The sequence below is a fragment of the Anser anser genome (genome assembly GCF_964211835.1).
Source record: "Anser anser genome assembly, chromosome: 7".
Taxonomy (NCBI): Eukaryota; Metazoa; Chordata; class Aves; order Anseriformes; family Anatidae; genus Anser; species Anser anser.
This window is the reverse complement of record NC_139727.1, coordinates 6,745,280-6,754,077: the sequence shown is the minus strand read 5'-3', so window position 1 is coordinate 6,754,077 and position 8,798 is coordinate 6,745,280. Positions and strand designations below refer to the sequence as shown.

General features: G+C 36.7%; 1 protein-coding gene across 39 annotated transcripts in view; it reads left to right on the top strand.

Moving 5' to 3' along the window:
• The window catches only part of DLG5 (discs large MAGUK scaffold protein 5), a 170,732-nt gene extending 162,245 nt beyond the window's left edge, over nt 1-8,487 (top strand). For 34 of the 39 annotated variants that reach the window (XM_083843566.1, XM_083843565.1, XM_083843564.1 and 31 more), the window contains one exon: nt 4,724-8,487. The gene's annotated coding sequence lies outside the window, so the exon portion shown is untranslated. Of the gene's footprint in view, nt 1-202 lie in introns of all 39 variants that reach the window. The other 5 variants (XM_083843558.1, XM_083843554.1, XM_083843553.1 and 2 more) reach the window with 2 other exon arrangements.
• Nucleotides 8,488-8,798: the final 311 nt, after the last annotated feature.

Here is an 8,798-nt window from a genome sequence, read left to right as displayed (position 1 = left end):
GGCTATATTTTTCTGTTGGTGTTAGAAAGCGGTTACTTTACCATCTGAGAAAAAAGGCCTGTCCCTCCTTTTTTTTTTTTTAACCATTTACTGCCAACAGCAAAAGCACATGACCCAATAATAATGTCTAAGGAGAGATTATGCATTACGTCTGAATTATCTACTGAAATACCTAACCATCATAAATTATTTCTAATTCCAGGTAGATCAGCAGAATTCAGGTGTTCAAGCTCAAGTTTTCAAGAGTTTCAAAACTTTACACTTGCCGCTTTTATTTTCATCTCTTCCCAGTAGCTGTAACATGCTGCTACCCTAGGCAAGAATGTGTTTGGAGGCAGTACAAAGAACAAGAGCTTTCCTCTACTGTCAGAAGCACTTGCAATATCTTTAGTGTTCCATGTAGACAAACATTTAATGGTGTATATGATATATATGTTAAAGAACATCATTCACCTGTCCCAGAAAGCTGAGTTGTGTCAGTGCTGAGGTTTGTAGCAGGAGAAAGGGGCTAAGTCTACGCACCTCAGTTTTATACCAGGCTCTTCATTCTGGTTTACGTGAAAGAAAAAGGCAGCTGGTGTGTATGTATGTTCAAATGTGACTTCTGCATTTTCTGTCTGTTTCCTGACTACACTGTCACTATGCTGCAGTCACCACAGACAGTAATTACAGACTCGCTTTGATATGCATTTGATATGCAGTCCCTCAGGGTCTGCACAAATGCAAGCGTTTTGGCATCAGTGGATTGGAGGAGCATAAATGACTTCTGACTATGTACCTCCCTATAGCCATGCTATTGCTGCCACCAGGGAAATGGGGATTTTCCATGAAGTTCTGCTGGCCAAAGAAAAGACATTGTTTCAGGGTTTACAATCTAGACTGACTATTTGTTGGCACAGTTTTTGAATTTAAAATTGCATGGAAGAGACCACAGAGAATGAAGTGTGACATCTCTTGCTTGCCCATTTGATAGTGCCTGTGCAAAGATAAGTGTCCTTGTGCAATTTTTGGTACAAGGCTGGAAGAAGTTTGTCCAATAGATAAACGGTGATTATGTCCTAAGTGGATATCATCTCTCAGACTGAACAATAATTAGTTTCTCTTATTCTTAAATCGTTTCAAATGCTTATTTCTTGTTTTTGCAGAATAATGGCTAAAGGTGCTATACCTGAGCTTCCAGAGGCCAGAATAAAATATCACAAGGACTGGGTTTCAAAGGGAAGCTTGTGGTCTAAAATATAGGCAACAGCCAAAGATTATAGACAAAAGTTTTGGGAACTGATAATGAAAAGGAGTTAAATCATATGGATGACTACTTTTTTCAGGGTACAGTTCCCAAACTTTAATTTCCAAACACATTTTAAATATAGAAAATCCAAATATGCTGTAATAGTGGTGTGAATTTATACTTTTACAATGTCAGTCATTGTGGGAATTTAACAAAGTCTGTAGGATTCCTGTCTGAAATCAAATGACTTCAATGATTTGTAAAAAGCTAGAACAAAGGAATGAAAATGCTCAGTGGGCATTACGGACTTTATTTCTACTCATAAAATTTGGTCCTGTTTAACATAATCTAGGTTCTGTTTTTCATTTTATTGATGCAGATAAAAAGAACTGGTTAAATCTATCAATGCAGTGCACACAGAAGGGTGTTGTATTGATACATCAATCAGGATTTTATCACACCCTAATTAGTTGACAGTGCCTGTCACTGAAAGGACACTAACCTGATGTACAATGAGCAGTGTGTATTGTCTAAATAGTGCCTGTTAAAACAGTATTGATTTATATTAATTTTAACCTGCCCTTGACAGACTTTCATTGGTCTATTGCTCTGTCACAGTTAGTAAATAATTTGCTAGTGATTACCTGTCACTAAATAGCTGAATCTTTCCACAAACAAAAGATAGTGTTTTATGATTATTTTTTTAGATAAGGAAGGTGAGTTTCCTTCTAGGAAAGCAAGTTAGTAATAAACCTGTTCTGTCTATAGGAGTGAATATAAGCATCCCTGAAATTCTAATTTAATTTTCTTTGTTTTTAATGGGAATGAATACCTCACTACTAGGGTTCCTCTGGGGCTACACTCAGACCACTGAAGGATTGATTATTCTATATTACAGAATCTTACTGTGGCTAATAATAAAAGTAATAGTTTATAATACACTTTTAATGACAACCTGAATTTATGAGAAACAGGCCATATTCAAGCACTATAAAATTTGCAGAAATGCCTTATGTAAAAATTAACAATATTCTAACTACCAAAGTTGTCAATAGGCTCTATATAGTTGTTTCTAAAATACTGACGTTAGATAAGCAATAGTTTATTATCACATGTATAGCAGCAAACTTCCTCCTAGGAAAAGAGGCACTGGGAAAACCTGTTGTGTGAGGTAAGGCAATATATATAATACACAAGAGTTTATTGTCAGAAGCTTTGAATGAGACTTGACCGAGATGGTGACTAGATGGAAGGTTTGTGATTAATACCTCGTGTTCAAATAAAATTTAATATTCCATTGCCTAAAAACTCCATGTTAATTAATAATAATAAAAAACACCTGCAGGATATCCACCTGCAAACATGTATGAAAATAAATTCTTTATTATGCTTTTCCCCAAAGGTATTGCCCCACCAATTCCACATTAGCCTGTGCCTAACTATTATTAGATATGCACATGCAAATTTTTATTAGATAACTACATGTATCTTTCATCGATACAGCCACAAAGTTGGATTAGAAGGCAAAACTGCACCCACTGAATAAGACACAAACAATCTATGCCTCTTCCCAAATAATTTTTCCAAGTTCAGACTATAGGGTGAATTACAATTAGTTTATGTAAGGAAACAGAAATGAGCATCTGCCTGCAGATCAGATTAAATTAAAGCCATGTTTGTGAGTATATGCAGCATATGAGGCCATTCAGTCAATAAAGCTTCATTCCATCATTATCGTGTTGCCTATAGGCTGCAGCTGGAGGTCTTAACTAGAGTTTCATTTTGTTGGTTGCCATTATGTGTCTACTGAATTAACAATCCACTGAATTAAGCACTGAAAATAAATAAATAAATAAAGCCCTATTGGAAAATATTGCCTTTTTAAGGCAGCCATTCATTATGGACTTGACTTCACTTAGTTTGAGTTCAGGCTGAGGGTATTTTGTTTATAGCTTGCTGCAGGCTTAGTGCTGCATATAGGACTGCTGCATTAGCAGAGTTCCGTCATCTGACACGTATCTGTGACTACGGGTATGTATCCGATCCTTAGCAGCACCATTGACTTGTGAGAGGACATATCAGTGAGGAAACTTATGTCTTCAGACTAGTATTCCAGAGGTTTGTCTATTCTCAGGAATACAACTATAGCATCAGTTAATCACCGATCTTTCCAAAATTGTGACTCCTACATTTGGGTATTATTATTTCATTATTTGCTAATTTAAGAACATATAGTCCCAAACAGGAAAGGGAATCCTAAGGTCATATTCATTCTGGAACTAAAGGTCACCTTCATAGTGCACACTAGAAAATACAACCTCAGTTAGATATGTGTTGATGAAGTCAGCAAGCAATTAAGGACATGACTCCTACACAACCTCTTCAGCTTACTAGTCACTTAATCATACAAGGTGCTGAGCCTTGTCACCCTGGCCCTAAAACAGATGCTTAATTTTAAACATGTGACTTGGTTACAGAATTCTGTGAGATTACTTGTGCATAAAATTAGACACCTGTTTAAATGCTTTGGTGGATCAAAGCAGGCATGGGCGGCATTTTGCTGGATTGCGCATTAACTGCATCTTATCTCTTCCTCATTTCAGACTCTTTGGTGGATATGAGCTTATGCAGTGGGATGAGTGTGTCCTCTGAGTATGCTGAGATTCAGCATTGCAAAACTTATTGTATTTGCTAATGTTTGATAGTGAAAGCAATCCCGATTTTTTTCTGTTCTAATTTATTTTCTGTTGCATATTTCCTGTTCTTGGCTATTCTGTTCCATACAAATGTGAGAGACAAGTAAGCTAAGCAAATCATCACAAATTCAGCTCTTCCTGAAATCATGTTGAAGCTATTCTCAAAAATAAACACCAGCTTCCTTAATGTGAATATATCCTGGGGAGAACAAAGTGTAAGTGTGACAATAAGCTGCAAATAAATGGAGTGGCTGCTTGTAAACATATGGTGTCTCCTTTATGGTTTTAGTATGCCTGATGTCTGATTTGTCAGAGTTAAGCAGATTTACACCTGGTGGACATTCAATTACCTAGCACTCAGAGGTGTTTTTCACAGTGGATATTTTCAGTACATATTCACTTTTTTTTTTGTTTTGTTTTTTCAAAATTAGCTGACTTTTATGAAAAGAAACAAAATGTTTCTGGTGAACATTTCCACTGGCCTAATCAGAGTAGAGCAACAGCACAGTGCTGCTGCTACCACTTTACTCCCCAAATAATTGTTTTAAATTGCACACCACAGACTTTCGAACCCTACAGTATGTGAAAGCTGGCAGCTGCTTTCAGGAATGATGGGCAGTGTTTCCATGGTAGGGGCTCTGATTCTGCCAGCAGCGTCTCTCTGCAAGTGCCACGTGGCACAGTTGGCTTCTGGACATGACAGAGGGTTGCCCAGTACAAACAAATCATATGTTAAAATGAAATGTCTTTTTCCTTCCTTCCTTTTTAGAATTTCCTTCTTTTTTTTTTTTTTCCTTAGAAAGGCTGAGAGTCCAAGTCAAATGGTTCCTAGGAGCAATTACATAAAGCTACCTGATCTACGCATGTTCAGTGTGCAAGATGTCAAGTAAAATGAATGGAAAATATTAAAAGATGAGACAAGAACCCTTTATTCCTGCAAATTAATTATATTTGTAAAAAGAAGTATTGGTCTTTGTGATTGCTATGGCAATACTTTATTTGTAGCTGGCAGTAACAGCACAGTGGGCAGCTGTCCAAAGGTATGGGAGATGCACCCACCCTACTTGGTGTTTTCATGATGGTAGCACATAGCAGACCTAGATACTTGCTGTATTACTGTAATATTTGCTGTATTCCTCATGCGAATTTTTCTGGGCCTGGATGAAAGCACCAGAGAATGCAGATACTTGTACAAAGAACTGGAGAGCTGCACCCACAAAACAAACCTGCAAAGGGACGCAGAATGAAGTCCTGGCATTGTGCTGATGCTGTTGCAGTGTGATGTTGCCATCCTGATGTGATACGGCATGCTAAAAGCAACCCAAGGCAAAGTTAGAGAATTTTTACCCTGCTTACGTGGTGGTTCTTTGCATACCACTTCTTGTAACTCCTGTCTCTGTTGTTCTATCGTTACATTCAGGGCAGGATGAAGGGATGAAGGGTTGGCTTCTTCTCTCTTTCAATGGTTTGGACAGACATCAGAGCCCACTCAGAAAAAGGGGAATTAGCGACATAAGAGGGACATTTTAAAGGTCTTTTTCTATGTTGATACATTTTGATGCATTATAATACTGTGCTATTCCTGTATTTCCCTTGATAGTGATTTAGCCTACTTGGGTTTTAACAGTGCTTGCTCCACTTCTGTCTTTAGGGTGTCCCATGTTTGTTGTAACAGGCATTGCCACTGTACCTCTCCCTGCTCATATGGTATCTCAGCACATATGCAGCAATAGAGTTCTATTCCTCTGTATGCAATGCTTGCTCACCAAATTAGATTATTAATTTTGAAAAGGAAAGCTTTATAGGAACTTTTGAAGGAAAAATCAACAACGAAAAAAAAAGCCTGTTCCCCCTATCTGTGGGAGTGAAAAAATGGTGAATTGCAGTCCTTCCTTTCTAGTTTCTGTTCATTGTACCTCTAATTATTGGTGGTGGTAGTGGTGGTTTTTATTTTAGGTGCAGAAGCTATGAAAAATCAAAGCAGAGCTATAGTCAATGATCTTTCAAAAAGAATATTTCCTGATGTCTTTCCGCTTTCTCTTGCCTTGTGATAAAATCCCTGGCTAGAAGGAAAAATCGTAAGTACCAAAAGTAATAAACAGGCTCTGATTCTGAGAAGTCAAGAGTCCTTTCACAGAGGTGGATTGATATTTATTAAATGCACTTGCCAAGCCCAGAAGGTGTAATATAGCTGAAACCATTTCTGCTATCACGTTTTTTCAAATGCTAGCCGTGTCTTCTTAATGTTTAATTATTGCATAAAGAATACTTATTTTCCAGTAAGGGGTCCTGTTGGCAACAAATATCACATCTACCAAATACTGCATGACCAAATACTTCATTTGGTAAGGGAAAATTGAGGACAAGGAAGTATGCTTAGGTCTTGATGTGGGACCCAGCTAATAAACAAAATATATTCAAGAACCCACTTATGAAAAAAAAAAAAAAAAAAAAGGAAAGCCAAGTGAAAATATGTTTGCAATACAATACTAATCTGTATTAAAATTCTATTCATACTGTGTGGCTTAATATGAGTAGGGCACTTTCTTTAATATTTTATTTAGCTGGACTGAGTGCAAGGGTTCCAGTATTCTGGAAACGATCGCTCTGAATGATTGGGTGACCCATTAAAACATTCTGCTGAGGTATGTCTTTTGTCCTGCCAGCTGGAGGATTTTGCCAGGGTTAAGTGCCAAAATAGATTTCAATACTGAAGTTTTAACTAATTCAAGGAAATTGTTATGTAATCTCCCTGCCAAGAATAGTGTTCGTGTATACTGCTACAGAGAGATGTGATGAAGCTCAATGTATTCGTATTTGCAAAGTGCTTTGATAAGAAGGTGTTAGAGAGTGCAAATTATGATCATGCTAAATATGTACTTCAGTCTTTGAATGGGCATTGGGTATATGCAGAATAAGCTAAGCAAGACTGTCAATTAGTACTCACTGAAATAGTTTGACTGAATTGTACTAAAAGAACAAATGGTAATCATTTGTCATATACAAATATAGAGCTATATGCAGTCATGCTAGTTTTGTATGCACATTAGTATCACCTCCTGTAAGTATTTCCACTTCAGAGTCTTTTAAACAAGGACAGCAGATCCACGCTTATGTGTGTTTTACATCAGCAGGAGATCCTCCTCAGCATTTCAGAGAGCAAACGTTTTGCATTAAATCACAAATCCCTTAGAATTATCTCATGCTGGTTTTTTTTTTCCCGTACCTGTCTGATCACTAGAAATCTGTTATTTTTCACCTGTCTCTCAGGACAAACTAGGAATATTATTAAAGCAATGCTCAGAGTTAATTACGCAGGACATCTGTGGCTATATGTAAAGTCTGGTTGATAACGTGTCTGCAACATTGTGGTTAAGAACAAATGTCCCACTGAGCTCAATAATGCAGATCTAGCCCATTGAGAAGTAAACAATTTTTATTATTATTTTATTGTACTTCCTTGTGTAAGTTATTCCTCTGCCACAACTTCTCGAGTTATATAAAAGCCAACAGTATGTCCTGTTGTGACAACAAAAACATAAAGAAGGAGGTCACAAATAGTAATTATTTAGGCTGGTTAAACTATCACAGAAGGTAACAACAGTGCATCTTATAAGGGATTGTTCAGATAGCAACCCAAAGCCTGATGTTGCGGAGAATAAATAAATACCTCACTGCTGGAATTTGGAAATTTTTACCCTGGAAAAGTAAAAAGTAAAAACCTTAAGCTGTTTTTTCAACATTCATGCTGTACCTTTAATCAAATAGGAAGGTTTAAAATATTATCATTGAAAAAATTGTGGCAAACAAGTTTGTTATACTGGATTCTCTCAGAGGCTTCTATCCTTTTTTGTAAATTATTATTATTTATTTATTTGTTTATTTCATTTCCCTCAAGACAATAACATGCTAATAACATGCAATTGCTTTCCATCATTTCCCCAGATTGAGCTAGACCAGACGCCTGTCGGTGAAACTGGGGAATGTGTTCAGTCTATGTGTTCAGTCTCTCACATCTCATTTGTTAACAACAACAAAAAATATATATATATATTCTTTGTGTAATGTAGTCATCATTTAGGGAACCTGTATATCTTATATGGTTACTGCATCCATGTGTTGTTTGAACCGTCATGACAAATTAAGCCCTGGTGCAATATTGTATCACCAGTAAAGCTGTGCCACTTAATTGCGTGGACTCGTCCGTTTTAATGAAAATTTTGTCATTCTAAGGAATTTCTCTGTCTTCAGTATTTAGTTCAGGGACCCTTGGAAATCCTTACTGTTTTGCTGTTATTGTCTCCTTTCTTTACACAGTGTATGCTTTCCTTCTTCTTTAATCATTGTTTTCTTTATGTAAAGCAAAGAAGGTTTTCTCATATAAATACAACTAACAAACAAGCAAACAAAACTACTGTGATTTATACTAGACTCATGAAGGTACAGTTATGCAACTTTTCTTTAGCTTTGTTGTGGTTATTGCAATAAATTAAATTGTTATTGATAATGAGTTATTTTGCAGCTTAATTATATCTGAATAAAATGCAATAGTTTGTTCTTCCTTACCTGTCTGTGTAATTGCTAGCAAGAAGATTGTCCTGTATGCTGAGATCACCGCAGAGTGGAGGTCTTATTTTTTAATTGCAAAGATCCAGGTTGGATGCATATTTTAAATGCTTTCTGTGATATACTGTGCACAGAATATCCACAAGAGGGAACTGTTTTACATTAAGAGGAGCAATTTGCTTGCTGTTAAAATACTCCTTTCTGGAACCAAACCGTCTGGATTTATGTCAAGCTGTGTCCCAGACTATGGTGTATGGTAGCAACAGAAAAATCACAGCTAAACACAGTGCTCATTAAGTTCGGTACAT